The following is a 20249-nucleotide window of genomic DNA, read 5'->3' on the forward strand; positions in this document are numbered from 1 at the left end:
TCTGATGGTCGGGTACCTTGGCAACAGGTTAAAAATTTTCACTGCTCCACTCACAGTACAATCCGTTGGCTAGCTCGCTCTTACATGGCTCTAGATCCTGTAAATAAAAACTTTTAAGACAGATTGAAATCCTCCATGCCTGGTGCTGGTGTAATGATTAGGGTGGTGGACTTGGGATCCGAGGATCCTGAGTGGGATCCTGAGATCAGATCCCACTCGGATGTTGAATTAATACCAGGCGGGGTTGAATCTGCCTGTCATCCTTCTGAGGTCGGCAAAATGAGTGCCAGCATGCTGGTATCCTGTGTTGGAGTGGTGACCCGTCCAGGATTGTATCCAATAGCCAAGGAGACTGCGTAGGCAGCACCAATGCTGCGTCCCAATGGATATGTATGGGTGTGGTCACGACAGAGTATGGTCCCAATGGATGGATGGAATTCCTCCACATTCCATGATGAAAACCTTGCACTCACCTTTGAGCTGCCAAATGTGGGGTTTTTTTGTTGGTGAAAGTACAAGATTTACTCGACATTTGGAGGTAAAGACCGAGTTTAGATATTAAGCCGCATCTTACAGTTCCACTTCGCTCCACACGGACGTCAAATCTGCAACCGCTCCTTCCTCGTCAATCAAGGCTCGGTTTTCCAAACTCGTTTTGTTGTGTTTTTCTGTTACATTTTCCTCCTTGTGCTGCTGTTTGTGTTTTCATCCAATTTTCCGTGTTAAATCGTACCGTGTTATTTTGTTGTTGTCAAATTAGCTTTTTGTGTAGCGTAATTCGGCCTACTTCTCGGATAGCCGGTGAGCAAAATCTCCCTCGGTGATGACGGGTGTGTTTCCCGTTTTGCTTCCCCCCCCAAAGTTTTAGTCCTTTCTCCCTCTTCATCGTTATCCTATCCCCCTCAACCTTCCAAAAAACCTCAAAAAAAGAACAAATAAACAAACAAAACCTTTCTTTTTCACTCTAAAACACGACCTCATTTTGCCTTTTATCTGCACTTCCTGTAATTCATTCTTTATCTCTCCATTTTCTCAAGATATCCAAAACGAATCTTCATTAAAGGAAACACTTCTTCCTTCTTTAAAAGCTTGTAAAAACATTTTAAAATGCTTCACTTTCCTTCTTTCTCCATCATAAGTACCCCACCTGTTCTGCTTCATGATGAACAATTCCTCTTCTTCCTCCTCTTCTTCACAAGGCACATTATACAAACCTGTCTCTCACCTAAACATTTGGTCCATGAACCCTCCTCCATGAATGACAGCACCACTTTTTTCCGTGCCTTCAACAAAAATTCCTTCCACCAATCCCATGATGTTTATCCTTGTATGTCCAATTTGGGAATCTTGAGAAGTCCAGTTTGCAGAGGTTGGCAGCTTACAACAATCAAATACCCTTCACATTATTTTCAGTGTCAAACCCCCTCCATGTCAGTAGCTTCCTCCACATCTTACCTAAGGCCATCACCTTCCAACAGCACCCCTTTTATGTGTCCTTCTCCACAGCATCTCTCCACTTCATATCCCCTCTATCTGCATCCTTCTTTATCCCAGCCAAGTAAAGAATCCCCTTTGCCTAACCCCATCAAAGCTTCCCCAACATCCCCACTGTACCACCATCTTTTAATTTGCCCATCATACCATCCCCTCTCAGCTTCCCCATCATCTGTCCACTCCCAGCTGCCTTCCCCTCGCTTCTCACCCTTCCATCGCCTCCCTCCTGTCCCTCACTGCATGGACCTCAAACATCCGATGCCTCCGCTCCAACCTGACAAATCTCTCAATCCAAGCGGTTGCTGTTTAACAGAATCCTTTCTCCAATGGGTATTCAAATCCAAGGATCCTTGACTCGTGCTATTTTGCAAACAGAAAAGCTGAGTCTTGGAGCTTTGTCCCAACTTATCGGAGACAGATTGGTTGTCTCGCAGTCTTCATTCACCTCTCCTGGATATTCCGCTCCAGTATCTTCCACTCTCTAACCCGACCACATCTTTTCCAACCACATGTATTTCTCAAGAAATCTCTACTTTCTTTTACCCTCCCTAGTGCAAAGTTTTTGATTCACCCCTGCGCTGCTCCTTCGTGCCACCCTGCAGGTGAAAAGTTTTGTCCTTTATTCATCTGTTTCTGTTAATCCTTACTGTAAGTTTGCCAATCTTCCACATTACAATGTACCGATCTTCAAAAAGCCTTCATACCTATTTGTTAAAAAAAACACTTCCCCCTTTAAAATCCTACATAAAAATGGGTGCCAAGTTCATCCTGATTATCTCTACCACCAAAGGTGGACAGAGGTTATGCATTCACCTCTGTTTGTTGGTTTATCTGTGAGCAGGATATGTCATCAATGTTATGGCTGGATTCTGACGAAACTTGGTGGACATGTTGGGTGTGTGAGACGAACAAATTGATTCGATTTTGGTGAAGATCCAGATCCAGATCCTGATCCTAGAAATTTTTTAAGTGATTCTTCACCATTGAGAAATAGCGCCAAAAACGAGATATTTAATTGCACAATATCTCAAAAAGTTGTGGATGGATTCGGACGAAATAGGGTGGACAGGTCAGGTGTGTGACAAAAGCAAGGCGATTCGATTTTGGTTCAGGTCCAGATCCAGATCCGGCCTATCAGTGGGATACAAAACATAAACTGTTAAGCCTGGCGGAGGTATGTGCTCCACCCAGTGTTGTTCTAGTTATATTCTGTGATCTTAAATGTTAAAAGGATGTTTATTTCACCTCCTCCTAGTCGATTTCACCTCCTACTAGATTGCAGAATGCGAAAAAAATAGTTTGGAAACGCATTGGTTTGTAGTCAAATGGATACACTCCATCGTTTGCGTGTATGCAGCAGGCTTATAATGGTTGCATAATTTCTAGGAGCTTGGTCATGAAAGTCTTCAACGATGGACATGAAGACACTTTGAGCAAAACGCTTAAAGACATGATTTACAATTAGATATACTGCATGCTTACATGCTAAACGATGTAAAAACAAGAGCAAGAATTGCTTTGCCATACATGTCTCCGACCAATGTGATATTTTCGAAGTCCAAAAAGAGCATAACTCTGTGAAAAATTGACGAAACGCCCTGAAGCTCGAACTACTTCTTTATCTTATCATAATAAAGCCATGTACTAAGTTTCAGATGAATATGTTGAAAGGTATGGGGAAAAAAGTCTGAAAACCACAGGTGGGATGGACGGACAGACGGACAGACGGAGAGCAAACCTATAGTCCCCTCCGTTGAAACCGGTAGGAGACTGATAAACTGAACAGTGGGAGCAGGGCTGCAGAGAGATATTCAAAAGCCTTCTCGAAAAAAAAAAAAAAACCTTATCATTTTAAAGAAGGAAATCTATGAATATTTTGTCAGCAATATCTGGAATTTATGATATACAAGGAAATGGTATTGAAATGCCTTGGCAACCACTATCTTCCTTGAAAGATTGCAGAATCCAGCTTACCATTACTAAAGTGGGTTATCTTAAATGAAATCTTAAATCCATTACTTGCTTCCTCTGCTTCCAAGCCAAATATTGAATACTTTCCTTACCAAAGAGTGGTAATGACAATCATCAGAGCACGACCTTCAGATGGAGAAGCTGTTTTGTCCTGAGGATCAAGGTGCATGTTGTCTTTTTTTCTTTCTTTTTTTTTTTACTTTGGGAAGATTTGTATGACCATGTAATTTTGTCTCTGAGTTAAAACAAATATGCATCGCTTTGCCCTAATGTATGATTAAAATAAACAAACAAACAAACAAACAAAAACTAGAGCGAAGTCAATGGGGCGGACTCGCAAATCCCCACATTTCCCCACATAAAGCAAAGTCGAAAGATGGAAAAAAGTTCCACCAGGAATGACTCGATCTCAAATCGATTTTAAAATGTATGTTAAATTTTTTAATGTTAAAAATGTTAAAAATTCCCGTTTTAATCTCTGTGACTCGAAGTCCCCACCTCCTGGGGTAGGAACCAGGGGTCAAATAAAAAAAAATAGTGACATATTTCATGCGTCCCCCAATGTTTATTTAATGTATAAAGTTTCATTTTAAAATGTTTTAAAAAGTGCCCCTAATTGCAGGTTCTGGTATTTGACCTTTTGACATTGCCCCAGAGGGTGGGGCCAAAAATGATACTGCTCTTGCACCTTCTTTCCATGTGTTGATCGTTACCAAATTTGGTGAATTTCTGCCCAACTGTTTAAGAGGAGATGGTGTGATGGACAGACAGACAGCAGAGCTGATTACAATATCCCCATTAAATATATATATATATATATATATATATATATATATATATATATATATATATATATATATATATATATATATATATATATATATTTTAAATATGGGGATAAATGTTGCAAACGCTTTTTCTCAACAGAGAAGTTACAAGTGTTCCTTCCAAGACCACGTATTTTGGCCTATGGGCCAAGGAACATCTCTATTGCTTGGCCAAGTTTTTCATGGATTTGCATGGCGATGGACTTTGGCGTTTTCGCTGAAGTGCATGCGTTTGGCTTTGTTAAACATTTTCCCATAAAAAGATGCTTCTCAATTGAGAAACACACACCTGGGACCGAGGGTTATAGTAGTCCAGGCTTACACAATTTATTAGGGATTGTCACTTTTGGTAATCTAAAGAGATCTCACTGTACTGGTCAGCGGGATGTGTGTTGTGTGTGTGTGTGTATATATATATATATATATATATATATATATATATATATATATATATATATATATATATATATATATATATATATATATATATATATATATATATATATATATATATATACAACACTTGAATCCACTGCAAAAAAGATAGACAACACAGGAAACAATCCACCCCACATTGTTTCAATGTGGACTTTAGAGGTGCACGTTGAAACGGTCCGCCAATACAGGAAACGATGTATTGCCACTCTCTTTCCACCACTGTTTCCAGGACAACACCCTCTCGTGGACAGGCCATTGCTACTCCTATGGTTGGAAGTGAGTGTCCCGGAAGCAGCGGTGGAAATAGAGTGGTAATTCTATCTCTGGGAGAATTGCGTGCTCAGCTGGTGGGTCACCGAGATAGCTCAGGTGGCAGAGTAATGGTATGGTTCACCAGAGGATGTGGATTTGATACCCTGTCTGGGTGTGCAATTTTTCTCACATATATGTCACTAAAGGCCCATTTTATAATAAAGCAACAGCTTGGCTCAGAAATACTTGAGAGACAATAGTGTCACAACAAAGGCTTGCAAATTCGATATGCCTCAGTCACAGGATCTTTGATCCAGCGAGCAGCCTAAAGGTGGTAAGCTAAACTGTATTGAAATATAAATTACCCTTTGCTCAGATTCACCTTAAAGAGCAGGTTTTGGGTCGCTGATGATATCGCGTGATTCGAAGGTTGTAATCACATTAATAATCGTTGGGCAATTATTTTCTTACATTTGAAACTCAAAATATGCTAAAATTAACTTTAAAGTCAAAACTTTTGTCAGTGATCAAAAAACAGACCGGAATTTACCGAAGATGCTATGATGTCATGTTCTCCGAAAACCTCCTGAACATTCGGAAACAGCGTGTGAACAATGGCGAGATGCGAATCAGAGAGTGATTTCAGCGGCGAAGAAATGGAGTGTTTTCATTCCGATATTGCTGAGGACAAGTCGGAGGATGATGGGAATTTATACTCTGGAGTTTCTGGCCCTGAGCCATATAAATTTGAGCCACTTGCAAGTGCAAGAAAACGGTCTATTTCGTGTACAAGTGGCAGGACTGACTGCCCGGCAGTTCACACTGACAGACTCCACCAGACAGATTGGTTTGTAGATTTTCATTTTCTTGTTCGATTCATAAAATAATGCAAAGTTTGATTGGTCTGTGACTTGATATAATAATTTTTAACCCTCGAGTCACTCAAGAGTCAGAAATAGAATGAATCAATAATGGACCCAAATATATTACACACCGAAGCCTTGGCGTTGAAGTCTTTCTGACAGCTGAGCTTGACCCCAGTGAAAGTGAACAGTTAGAACAAACCCCAACTTTCAAGAGACTGTTGTGGCATATAAATACCAAAACATTTTTTAGCCTCATTGGGAAATATTCTTCCAAATTTAGAAAAAAAAAAGTGGGAAATTAATCAATTTTTTACAATTGAAATGAAATATCCCAATTTACTGATGCTGTTAAAAAAAGTAATTTTATCAACAATAAGTTGATTTGTTGAGAAATTTTTCCATGCTTGTGTTTTTCAGAAAGTTTATTTATGTGTTTTTCCATGTACTCTTTAAGAATACATTTCAAGATTTTTCTCACTTAAACTCAACAATTGATTCTGTGACAGAGTGGTATCTGGAGAACTTGTGAAACAACAACAACTCATATTCACAGAGTGGTGATCAGATGTGTTTATGCCTTCGTAATCCTTGGCTGTGAAATGGTCACCACAAATGACAAGTCGATCCAAAGGGTCCTCTTTACCCGTTTTCTTTGGGGGAAAATTCGCCCGTTTTGTTTGTACAAATCTTATCCACTGCCGGCGAATGTTTGATTCCTTCGGGAATCGGTGGGAGTGATTACCCGTTTTCCAGCCATTTTCGCAAAACATGACGACACACGTACGAGGCATGATGTACAAATATCCAAATAACTTTGTTCTACAATAATTCAAAATAAAAAAAGGATAATATAGACAGTTGCAAGCTCAAAAAAGCGAAAGAACGGCCTGAACTGGACATTTCTTCAATGAGCGATTGAGCGTCCGCTTTGTTTTGGAGAACGTGACGTCACCATCCATATATGGCACGTGGCTGTTTTTTTTCAACAGCCTCGAGAAATAACAACTTCGGAGTTAAATTTCATTAATTTTCGCAATAGTTAGGCAACCACAATAGTTTGCATCAAACTATTTATTGCACATATAATCATATTGATAAAGTTTCAGAACATGTTTGGTGACCCGCAACCTGCTCTTTAAGATTCCCCAGTTATTCCCAATTAAGCCAAATTTAGCAGAGGAACACACTCGCGAGGTGAAAGATGGATAAACATATGTTACCCTTATAAGGGTTTATTAAAAATAAAAGAAAAGAGATATGGGGAGAAGAGGTGGACAGTACGTGTGTAACGGAATATTCCAAACAATACGACAGACACATACAGGGAGAGGGAGAGGAGGAGTGTGCAATCATATATATATATATATATATATATATATATATATATATATATATATATATATATATATATATATATATATATATAAATAAAGATACAAACAATCCTTACCCATTTGTGGTGGGACACACCACACTTACCAACAAAGGGGAAGCAGTTGAGGACTTTTCAATTGCACGATGGCAGTCGGTGGAACAGGAGCCCCCTCCCTTCTACGAAACAACATATATTCAAAATATTTTATCTTCATCCATTGAGGAAGCTATAAGCAAAGTGAAGTCAATAAAAGTCTAATCTGAGTTAGTCCAAAGTTCAACAGCCAGTCTTTTAGCATCCATTGATGATGCAACTCATTTACCTAATCATATAAATGGAACTGTAATGGTGAATGAGGAAAACTTCCTGGTGGGCAGAGGGAGTGAACATGGAGGTGAATCTCAAAAAACAATTGTGGCACAATAATGAAGTGCAACAATCATACCATCAAACAGAAAGCTAAATGTAATACAAGAGAGTTCATAGAGCACATTAACCTGTTCATAGAGCACATCAGACCCCATTACATTACTGTGGTGTGTACCAGGAAGCAAGTGCCACAACAGCTATTGCTGCATGCATCCTGACAAACAGGAAATGCCTGCCACACATTCACCTGTCCATGGTACACAAAACAGTTCTGGAGGTAGCCAGGAACAATTTACATTTTAAAAAGGCTCTTCTGGCTAAACAGTTTCAGAGGCTTTGCCTCTTAGGCATGAGCATATCAGAGCGACAGCCCCCTACTCTCCAATAGGATGTTACTGCAGCAAATACCAGGAAGATAATTTAATTCTGAATTTTACAGACAAGTCCAACCCCGGAAAGGCAACATCCACATCGGGATTGGGCAGTGCTTATCTCCAGCGCCCCCCATCCCAGATCAAAAATATTCCCTGCAACAGGAAAGGCTGTTCAACACAGTGCCTCATGCCCAAGGCAGATTTACTTTCCTGATTTTGCTGCTGACCATGTTGTTATGGCCTGTAAACGCCGGCCGAATAGATCATGTAATGCTCTTTTAAAGGTGGTCACGCTGTGCCATGTGCATGAATGCCCAATTCCTCACTTGGCCTTGCCTGTATCCAGGAGGTTGTACGCCACACAATCTTATCACGAGCTATACTGTCTATGAATTACATACACTGCCTCCTCAGTATCACGGTACAACATGACTTAACCTAATAGATCCCTGGAACACGGCAATGTTACCGACTCAAAAAACACAGTCTACACTACAATCTGTTGGGGGTTTATGCAGCACACGTCCGTCCACTCGGGCCTTGCACCAGCCCACATGGTTAGGAGTTTGCAGTACGGGCAGTTGCCAATTTGGTGAGCTGATAAAGTTCTCTAAGTCCATTCATTGCACAGAGGCATTGGCCCTTTCTCTTTAGCTTCTTTTATAAGGTATTCAAGCCATTTTATGTAACAATCCTTATCACACACACACACACGAAACTTGATACTGCACACCGCAGGTGAATGGTGAGTAAGGAGGCCCTAAAAATTTTGCGCTATCGTGTACCATTTTGGCTGTATTTTGGGAACATACATACAAGATGAGAGTTTTGGTAATATATATGTGTGTGTATATATATATATACACACACACACACACACACACACACACACACACACACACACACACACACACACACACACACACACACACACACACACACACACACACACACACACACACACGTACTTTACTGTCACCCACAAAAAACCACCATTTCTCAGGGTTTCTCTGCATGCGCACTGAGCATGTGTGGGTGGAAGGGCTAGCAATTGACATTGTAGTTAAAAAGACACACAACGATAGCCCAAGTCTTACCATGGCAGACCATCTTTTGTTTGCTGATTCTGTCGATAATTGGTTGGGAATGTGGTCTCTCACAGGTGTGTGTCTGTTAATGCACCAAGGGCATGTAGGGCTCCAGCTGTAAAGCAGCATGATGTCATCTCTTAATCCAGCCATGCTTCATCACTGCTCTCTGTACACCTGTTTTGCCCTGAGGGCATTCACGTTATTTAAATGCATACGTTTTCCAATTGTAAATAAAGTGAACTAATTAGGATCCTTTGCTACTTGTGTTTCTCCTGTACCTTAATGTTAAAGCAACACATGTAAAGACAAAGTAGCAGTATTTTACACAAGAAAGAAATGCCAGTGGTGTGGAAGGAGTTGGGGATGGGGTGAAAGACCCTACTATAAATCTGCATCAGCTGCATTGTGTGTTATTTAATTGGTAATTTTTTTTTACCGTGGAAAAGCACGGGCAGTAAAAGCAACATTCAATGAAATTACCCAACGAGTTGATGATGGTGGGAAGGTCATACAACCTGTGAAAATAGGGAAGTTCAAGGGAATGGAAAGGAGGGATAATTAGTTTGTGTGGAGGAAGTCGATGAGGGGTGAAGGGAAGGTGTAAGTAAAAGACCTGCAATGGCAGCCATTTGCCAGCCAATCAGTGAGACCAGGTAGGTGGTATTTTCAGGAACTGTCTCAAATCCTCTCTGGGGGGTGGGGAGGGGGGTTAAAAGGTATAAGATCATTATTAAGAAAAACATGCCTCCTGTGAGGACTTGCAGAGAGCTCTGAACAGAAACTCATTTAACATTGCTTTATTATTGCATTGCTCTGCAAAAAGAATCCCATTTGCCATTGAGCTTTGGTTTTGAATTGGGATTTCTCTGAAGTGCTGCTGCTTGGGTTTCTGAACACATATTCCACCATTCATCAATTCTGGTGGAATTCTGAGAGATTTCCAAAATATATAACAGTTATGCTGACAGTCCACTTTCTGTTTCTGAAATCTTCCCTGAGCCTCATTCATTACATCTGCAAATACAAAAATGTATGATATCTGCACAGCCACCTCACATCGTTCCCCACCGCCACCAGTGACCCTTTCAACTCCCATTAACCCTATCTAATGCAACCCTCGAACTTGATGGTTAGTTAGTCCATGGGCCAGATTGACCGCCCATGCACCCCCCCCCCCCAGGACAGTATGAGACCTGTTTTATTTTACTCCTTAGACCTTCCCATACATGAAAAGTGGATGCCACCATCAAGAAATTGGGATGGATTACCTGTATGACGTCACTTTCAAAATGGCCGCCAGCGAAATCACCAAAATTTCAATTTTGCGCATATCTCAGCTGCTATCATAGCTAGAGACAAAATCTTGGTGTCTACACCCATGTTTTTGAGGTCAAGGAATGCAATGGTGCACAAAAAAAATTCCTTAGTTTATTGGATCATTTAAAATTCAATAAAGTGGACACGGAATCCAGCGGAAATCTCATTTTCGCACAAATTTTCATGTCTATGATTAACTATGTGCATGGGATATTAGCTTTCGTTGATTTGTATGGATCTCATGGACATGTTTATCATATCCAATGGACTTTTATATAACTGACACAATTGCGTTATTGCACTGAAAGAGTCTATGTTGCATTCAATATGTTATGGAATTCAACATAAAACAGAATCATCTGTACATGTGAAAGGTCTTTTATTGTTGTTCAAATGAAAGCAAAACAATAAACAAATAAAAAAAAAACTTGATGTTACGTCATCATATCATTGTTGAAAACAAAACAAAAAGGTAAAATAATAACAATAATTATCTTGACGAGAACATTGACAATGATTGTCAGGGAAGATAGAATGCAAGCTCCTGAAAAGAAAAACTACACATTATAGAGACCATGAAATAAATAAATCAAATTTTAGAGGTACAAAAATTAATTGTAAAACAAATTAACAGCCATCACACACAAATGATTATTTACATGTATGTACTAGCACATCACAACATCATGACTGTTCTTCAGTATTCAATCCTCTTCACTCTCACTTCCAGACATGTTCGCGTCAGATGCCCCATCTTGGTCAGAGTCATCGGATGAGGTGGCATCATCTTAGTCATCATCATCACTGGGCAGTTTGTCATCTTCCAGCGCTACCTCAGGAGGAATCAATGGTCCTCGGAACCACATTGGTTGAATGTTACCATCACTAAGAAGCCATCCATGACCATCTGTTGCTCGTGGCACTCTTCGTTGAGGCATATCTGCAACTTTCCAGATACCAACCTGGTAGTTAGCACGTTTTACATGTTCTTGTAGCGCTTTCTGGCAAGGTGGCAGTTGACTCGTATCTATATTCCGCTTTAAGTTGATATTACCATCTGTGCCTCCAGATTTCTCCCTCAACATTGCTCCACGAACTGTGTCCACAGACTTGAAGCGCCCTCGTCCATAAATGGCACAGGTGAAGTGTTCAAGTTCTCCAAATAATGCAGTGGGAACTTCCCACGTGTCTCCGAGTTTGGACAATGCATCTATGAAGGCTTCTGATTTCTGCAGATGTTTGATGGGTCAAACTTTCCCAATCGCCTTGTATGCACTGGTGGTGTCACAGTGTGTAAGTGCATGGAGGGACATCAGTGCAGTACACATTCTCTGACCATATTGACTGGCTAGATCAGAGATGTTTTAGAGTCTCCTCTTGTTACCTGAACCAGTGTCAAAAAGAATTGTTATTTCAAAACTTGATGCGTAATGTAGCATTATGAAGAACACATCACTGTCAGGGCTTCGGATACGTATTGTGCCATAACCTTGTGCCTGGGCGTAGGCACAGTACAGAACAATCCTGGTGTCTGTTTCCTCTTGGTCTGAATAAAGCTCAAGTAACTCTCTCGTTGTGACTGTTAGCCCGTCATCACTATTCAACGCATAGCAGTGGCCTTGCACCACTAACACAACATTCCTCTGCACAAGCTTTGGAGCAAAGGAATTTGAAGACCACACATCCTTGATCACATCCACCAGCTGAGACTTGTTCTCGCCATTCATGAGGAAACTCTTCCAATCTGCTGGCTTCTTCATTAGTGGACCTCCAATAATTAGCTTTTCACCCAACCCACGTTGCTGTCTTTCCATGTTCTTGATGGAGCCCTCCTGATACATATCTGTAGTAAAGATGAAGTTGGTTGTTTTGGGCATAGTGTCAAATATCTGATGGCAAATCAGTTGAAAGTTGCCTGGGATATCTGTCATAGTGTGTAACACAGCATTGCCATCTTTAATGAGTAATGTTTATGCATCATTTGGAAGTGGAGCATCATCTATATCTCTCAATAGGAATTGCATTCCTTTTGATTTGTCTGTTTTCGCCATATACCCATCAGCTGTCCCGAGACTGCATGGCACAGGGCTCAACGGATATTTCATCAGTTCATCAACGTTGACCCGACCGTGGGCTTGAGATTTGACTAGAAGCTGTATGGCCATGCTGCTGTGCTGTTTGTAAGTGATGATCTCATTCTGTGCAGTCTTTAGTTTCACTGTCTTGGCATTGGAATGAAACGTTTTCAACTTCAGCTTCTTTTCTGGATCAAAGAAGTGCTGCTTGGTGTCAAGTCGTTCTTTTATGAATGTCTCCTTTGCTTCTCTTCCGATGGACTCTGCTGCCATCATGTCCTTCTCCAATGACGTTGGAGCTGGTACACCAGATGAAATGCAATCCAACTTATCATGATCTGGTACATTAAACAGGTTGAGGAAGCTTTGGACTGCATCCATTGTATTCCTTGACCTCAAAAACATGGGTGTAGACACCAATATTTTGTCTTTAGCTATGACAGCAGCTGAGATATGCGCAAAATTGAAATTTTGGTGATTTCGCTGACGGCAATTTTGAAAGTGACGTCATACAGGTAGTCCATCCCAATTTCGTGATGGTGGCATCCACTTTTCATGTATGGGAAGGTCTAAGGAGTAAAATAAAACAGGTCTCATACTGTCCTGGTGGGGGGGGGGTGCACAGGGGGTCAATCTGGCCCATGGACTATAGTGTGTTTCCTGCCCTACTCTCACCAATTTTCCAACATGTTCATTCATTCCATTTTGTTTAAATCCAACTCGGGGCCCCACATGACGTTTTTATCTTCTTTCATCTCGTGCTTCAATGAGCCTTGATCTTGAATGAAAAAAAGTGTAAAAATCAGTTTAACTAAAAAGAATATGGCCTTTTTTCTGTTGGCTTGTTTATCATTATGATTAGGAAGTGGTGAGCATTCTCATCTGAAATTATTGCTCCTAACAAACAATTAAATACATAAATAAACTAAAGGGGGAGCACTCGTTAGAGTGCAAAACCTCGGCCGCCAATACTGCTAGGTCACTCAAGTGAACCTGATATCCTATTCATTCAATTTGACCTCAACAGTACTCACAGAGTTATAGTTTGCAACTTTCCCTTTCACTTTTAACTTTTACATACTCAATTCATTCGTCATAACTCGATTCCTTGAGACAGAAATTAATTTTACGTGGGTATATCCACCTGAAGTTCCAAAATCAGCTGCAATTATAATTTTGGCATGTTTTTTTGTTGGAAATCACTTATAACATGGAGAAATGCAAAAAAAAAAATCGAAATTTTATTGAAAAAAAAAAGTTGCTAAATTTTTTTTTTCTCTAACAATTTTTTTTTTTTGGGGGGCGGGGGGTTGGAAATAACTTAAAACATGTAGAAATGCAAAAACAAAAATTCAAATATTTTTTCAAATTGGCCGCCATAGCGGCCATATTGGATTTTGGACCAAGTCCAAAATCTAATGGCATGATCCTTGGACCAGACCTAATCCCCCCACAAAGTTTCGTCGAAATCCGTCGAGGAGTTTTTCCGTAATACTGTTCACAAACAAACAAACAACCAAACAAACAAACAAACAGAAAGGAGGTGAAAACAGTAACCTCTCATCTTCGATGGCGGAGGTTAATAAATATACATATTTATTTAATAAGCAGGAATAAATTCCTGTGTCGGGCGAGTGTGAAAGATTCCGAGTCAACCCAGGACTCTAAACCCAAAGACCCCATTACGTACACAGTGACAGCCCACTGAGCTATTGTGTCTTCGCGAATACTAATATATATATATATATATATATATATATATATATATATATATATATATATATATATATATATATATATATATATGTATTGCCATGCATCACTTTGTTGATGGGAATGCTGAGGTGAAGAGGGAAGGGGGAGAGGACAGAGGAGAGAGGGGGTAAGAAAGGGAGGGTGGCAAAGAGCAAGGAAGAGCAGGAGAAAGGTGAGTGGGGATGGGGAGTCAGCAAAGATAATGTTTTATTTTGCTTTATGACCACATATACACACACAAATACATACACACACACACACACACACACACACACACACACACACACACACACACACACACACACACACACACACACACACACACACACACACACACACACACACACACACACACACCAATCGGACAAGTGTAGGTTCTGTAAGGTAGAAAAGGAAAGCATGAGCCACCTCCTATCGGGAATGTAAAAAAACCTCATGTCAGAACAGCTGTACACACAAAGGCACAACAAATTACATAGAGTAACCCACTGGCACATCTGTAGAAATATCAATATCCTAGTTCCACAAAATTCATGGAAACATGAACCCAAACTAACCATTGAAAACAAGGACATAATGCTCATGTACGACTTGTTGATCCCATCCAGCATGAACATAGAAAGCAAAGCACTGTGACCAGACATAGTACTCAGATACAAAAAGGAAAATAAGGAATTGTTAAGTGAGGTTTCAGGTCCCAGTGATTTTGGTCTAAATAATGCACAAATCAAGAAAATGACCAAATGTCAAGACCTCAAGGATGAAGTGAAAATATCCTGCAAGCTGAAGAGTGCCAGAATTGTTCCAGTGATAATTGTAACAATGGGAATGATGAAGGAGACCCTCACAAAGATTCTACAAACCATCCCTGGGAATATTACCACAAACAAACTACAGTTGGAATTTTTTTTTTTTGTCAGGTCAGGTTCGATCTGTGACCTGCTACAGGTACCATGTAAACCTGTACTAACCTGTTCCATGGTCGGGTTGTCGGCGACTAAACCGTCTCCCCCACCAGGTTTTCTGGTGAGGAGGGTGTTTGGATATGGACACCCAGCAGGATTAAAAACAAAACCTGTCAAAGGGCGGAGGAGCTCCTTGTGAGCCAACGGCCATCCATATCTAGTGCCCAACTGTGTCTGCGGACGTCCTCCTGCAGTTGGGTTACTTCTTATTTGGAGGTTGGTGGCAGGATTTGCACTCCAGCCACCGTAAAACGCTTCATTCCGCAAAACGCAAAAACGCAAAAAAATCTGAAAACCCACTCCGTGGGAGTACCTCCTGTGCAGCTTCTCTTCGCAGGGCAGCTCACCGGATGATGGGATTGGGGCAAAGCCTTCGGGACCCCCAATCTTTGATAGGAGGGAAACCACGGGGTAACATCCCTGGGTCAGATTGCGGGAGAGTGTGTCGGAGTGGTGCTGAGGTGTCGTCCACCAGACGGCGGTCTCCTTGGGTTAACCTGAGGCGGTCCCTTCGGGTGGGTGCCTGGAATGTCCTATCCCTAAGAGAGGATGATCACCTGTCTCTGTTATCATCTGAGCTCAAGCGTTTGGACATCGGGATTGCAGCTCTCTCTGAGGTTCGGAGACCGGATTGCGGCGAGATAATGGTGGGTGGTTACACCTACTATTGGTCTGGTCGCTCTGATGGTTACCATACCCAAGGAGTTGCTGTAGCTGTGTCCAATAAGCTGACCCCAATGATAATTGAGGTAACACCGGTCAACGAGCGTATTATGAGATTAAGGATTCGTCACTCCTTAGGTGTCATTTCCCTGGTCTCTATTTATGCTCCGACTGAGGCGAGTGATCTTACCGTGAAGGATGCATTCTACGCCACACTCGAGTCTGTGGTTGATCAGTGCCCCAGACGAGATACACTTCTAGTCTTGGGGGATTTCAATGCATCGACTGGAACTGATAGGGATGGTTATGAGGTGTGTGTTGGTCCCCATGGGTCAGGAACTATGAACCAGAATAGCACTAAGTTCCTTGACTTTGCAAGAAGTCATGGACTTAGGGTGGCTGGTTCATGGTTTCAGCGCCCGCAAGCTCATCGCTGGACTTGGTATTCCAACGCTGGCGGTGTGGCAAAGGAGATTGACCATGTCCTCATTGACGGTCGTTGGAGGATGATCCAGAACTGCAGGGTTCTACCGGAGTGCTCAGTTCCTCAATACTGACCACAGGCTTGTTGTAGCAACTCTAAAGCTGCACCTTAAATCCTGGAGAATGGTACCATCCCAGCCTAGGCTGGATGTTGCCAAGCTCAGGGATGAGAGAGTAGCTGAGGAGTTTGCGAACAGGCTGAGTGGACACTTGTGGGGTCTGGGTGCTTTGGCGGGTCCTGAAGAGTTGTGGAGCACCTTCAAGACCACCGTCCTTGATGTTGCCGGTGGATGCCTTGGAGTTCACCGCAGGGCAAAGAAGAATTTTGTCTCTCAAGGGACACTGGATACCATTGACCAGAGTCGCAGGGCCAGGCTGAATGGCAGAGCTGAGCTGTTCAGGGAGCTGAGGCGTAAAACTGTACGTGCACTGAGGGTGGACAAGGAGGCCTATGTGCGAGGAATCTGTGAGGAGGTAGAGCATCACCTGTGGACAGGTGATTCTCGTCCCGCTTACAGGGGAATTCGCGTGCATTACGCTCATCCAAGCCCATCCCTCGGAGCACTGCAGTTCGAGCAGAGAGTGGTAGGCTCTGACAGAGGAGTCTGAAGTGAAGGCTCGCTGGGCCGGTTACTTTGAGCGGTTGTACCAGGCTGATCCCCCAGCTGTCGAGTTGGACGTCAAGGGTGTTACAATCCCTGTTGCTGACCCTCGACCAACTATGGTCCACCATCGCTTGTGGAAACACGGGCTGCGGTGAACCAGTTGAAACGGGGCAAAGCTCCAGGGATCTGTGGCATCCATGCTGAACTTCTCAAGGCTGGTGGAAATGCTGCACTCGCGTCGTTGCATGCAGTTTTGTGCTCTGCCTGGAACACAGGCATCATCCCAACTGACTGGAAGAGGGGCCTTGTTGTCCCTCTCTGGAAAGGGAAGGGTGATCGCCAAGACTGCAACAACTACCGAGGGGTGACGCTGCTCTCAGTGCCGGGCAAGGTCTTTGCTCGGATAATTCTTGATAGGGTTCGCCACCATCTGCTTGAGCACCAGCGTCCAGAGCAGTCAGGCTTTACACCAAAGAGGTCAACGATTGACCGTATCCTTGCTCTTCGTGTCCTCACTGAACGCAGACGAGAGTTTCGCGAGGGGCTGCTTGCAGCCTATGTTGATCTCTGTAAAGCGTTCGATTCAGTGAATAGGGATGTCCTCTGGAGGATTCTTGGTCTTCGTGGGGTGCCACCGAAACTGATCGATCTGATGTCTGAACTCTACTCTGGTACTGAGAGTGCTGTGAAGTGTGGTGGTACCGCCTCTGACTTATTTCCAGTTGTTACTGGAGTTCGTCAGGGATGTGTACTTGCCCCCACACTTTTCAGCACTTGTATGGACTGGATTTTTGGGAGGATGTCGGAGAGATCAAGTTGCGGTGCATCGTTTGGCAATGTCAAGATCTCGGACCTTGATTTTGCAGATGATGCAGTCATCTTTGCGGAGACTTTAGACATCCTCTTGGGGGCCCTCGAGGTGCTGAATGAGGAGTCGGAGCCGTTGGGATTACGGATTTCTTGGGTCAAAACAAAGATCGAGGCTTTCGGTGACATCTTGGATGCTGCTGTCCTGTCTGTGTCTGTTTGTGGTGAGGATGTTGAGGTCGTGGATAGATTCACTTACCTTGGCAGTGATATTCATGTCTCTGCAGGTTGTGAGCCGGAGGTCAATAGACGTCTGGGTCGGGCCTGGGGAGCCATGGATTCACTGGATCATGGGGTGTGGCGCTGCCGGTACCTGTGCGGGAGGACGAAAGTCCGAGTCTTCAGGTCCTTGGTACTTCCAGTCTTGCTCTATGGGTGCGAGACTTGGACTTTGACCAAGGATCTGAGACGGAGACTTAATTCCTTTGGTACCAGGTCTCTTCGGAGAATCCTTGGCTATCGCTGGTCGGATTTTGTGTCCAACGAGAGGTTGCTGAGAGAGACTCGGATGAGATTTGTTACCTGCATAGTCCGTGAGCGTCAGCTGCGGCTGTATGGACATGTGGCTCGTTTTCCTGACGCTGATCCTGCTCACCAGATTCTCTCAGCGAGGGAGTCTCATGAGTGGAGGAGGCCAGTGGGCCGACCACGTGCCTCATGGTTGCAGCAGGTTGACCATCATCTCAAGGAGATGGGGATGGGCCTGGCATCTGCCTGGGGGATGGCCAGACGGAGGCCCCTGGAGTACCGGCGGAAAGTGGACGCAGCGACGCGCTGTTCTGGCACATGCTCCCATACCTGACCTGACCTGAAAGATAATGTTTTATTTTGCTTTATGACCACATATACACACACAAATACATACACACACAAACACACACACACACACACACACACACACACACACACACACACACACACACACACACACACACACACACCAATCGGACAAGTGTAGGTTCTGTAAGGTAGAAAAGGAAAGCATGAGCCACCTCCTATCGGGAATGTAAAAAAAACCTCATGTCAGAACAGCTGTACACACAAAGGCACAACAAATTACATAGAGTAACCCACTGGCACATCTGTAGAAATATCAATATCCTAGTTCCACAAAATTCATGGAAACATGAACCCAAACTAACCATTGAAAACAAGGACATAATGCTCATGTACGACTTGTTGATCCCATCCAGCATGAACATAGAAAGCAAAGCACTGTGACCAGACATAGTACTCAGATACAAAAAGGAAAATAAGGAATTGTTAAGTGAGGTTTCAGGTCCCAGTGATTTTGGTCTAAATAATGCACAAATCAAGAAAATGACCAAATGTCAAGACCTCAAGGATGAAGTGAAAATATCCTGCAAGCTGAAGAGTGCCAGAATTGTTCCAGTGATAATTGTAACAATGGGAATGATGAAGGAGACCCTCACAAAGATTCTACAAACCATCCCTGGGAATATTACCACAAACAAACTACAGTTGGAACCCATGCAGGACTCAGCGATGATCCTGAATAGAGACCTCGGAATAAAACTCTAAGAACAACATTAAACTTCACAACCGAGGCCATGAATCACGATCCTTCACCGAAACAAAGGAAGATACTTCGATTCCTGGGAGGGCTTTGTTCCACCTTCAGAAACCCAAATTATGGAGATAACAATCAACTACACACACACACACACACACACACACACACACACACACACACACACACACACACACACACACACACACACACACACACACACACACACACACACACACACACACACACACACACACACACACACACACATACTGTATATACAGGGGCACTTCCCTATTTATGTCATCGATGTATTCCTGGAAAACATTAATAAAATCAAAATAATGTAAGTCGAACTTCAAGATCCCATTGACGTAATGTATTATGTATGTATGAGAAAAAAAATGAAAAAAAAGTATGCAATGAGAATTGCACACGTAACGCTTTACACAATGGCCGCTCGCATTTGTAGACAGATTTTCTTCCACCAAGACACCCATGGATATTCGGAAGACACCCATGGATATACATGTGTTGCGGAAGGATATTCCACTTGCACAGTGGTGTGAAAACCGTCTCTGTTACTCAGCCAGAAGTAACTTGCACACATGGTTTCAGTGTTTTTATTCCGACAGCATTTTGCAAAAATCGAATATTTTGAATTGAAAATCTAAACACTCTCCCCTGGACATGCTGCTCCTGCTTTTCCAACAATGGATGTAGGTCTGCAATGCCAGATATGTGATCAGAGCCATCTCCTGAGGCATATCACGTGCTTTCGATATGGTCTGGCACCCTGCCCTGCTCACCAAACTCTTTCTACAGTATCCAAGGCCATCTACACTCATGGCTCGCAGACTTCCTCTCCTGTTGCAGCCAATATGTGGCCCTTAATGGAGTTCCCTCATTTCCTCTTCATGTCCAGGCTGGA

General features: G+C 42.6%; 1 pseudogene; it reads right to left on the bottom strand.

The window, feature by feature from the left end:
• Positions 1 to 11078: 11078 nt before the first annotated feature.
• Positions 11079 to 12830, bottom strand: LOC147018990 (uncharacterized; annotated as a pseudogene).
• Between the last annotated feature and the right edge of the window lie 7419 nt (positions 12831 to 20249).

This window comes from Eptatretus burgeri, chromosome 10 (assembly GCF_056783735.1).
Source record: "Eptatretus burgeri isolate ZD-2024b chromosome 10, Ebu_testis_v1, whole genome shotgun sequence".
In the NCBI taxonomy this organism is placed as follows: domain Eukaryota; kingdom Metazoa; phylum Chordata; class Myxini; order Myxiniformes; family Myxinidae; genus Eptatretus; species Eptatretus burgeri.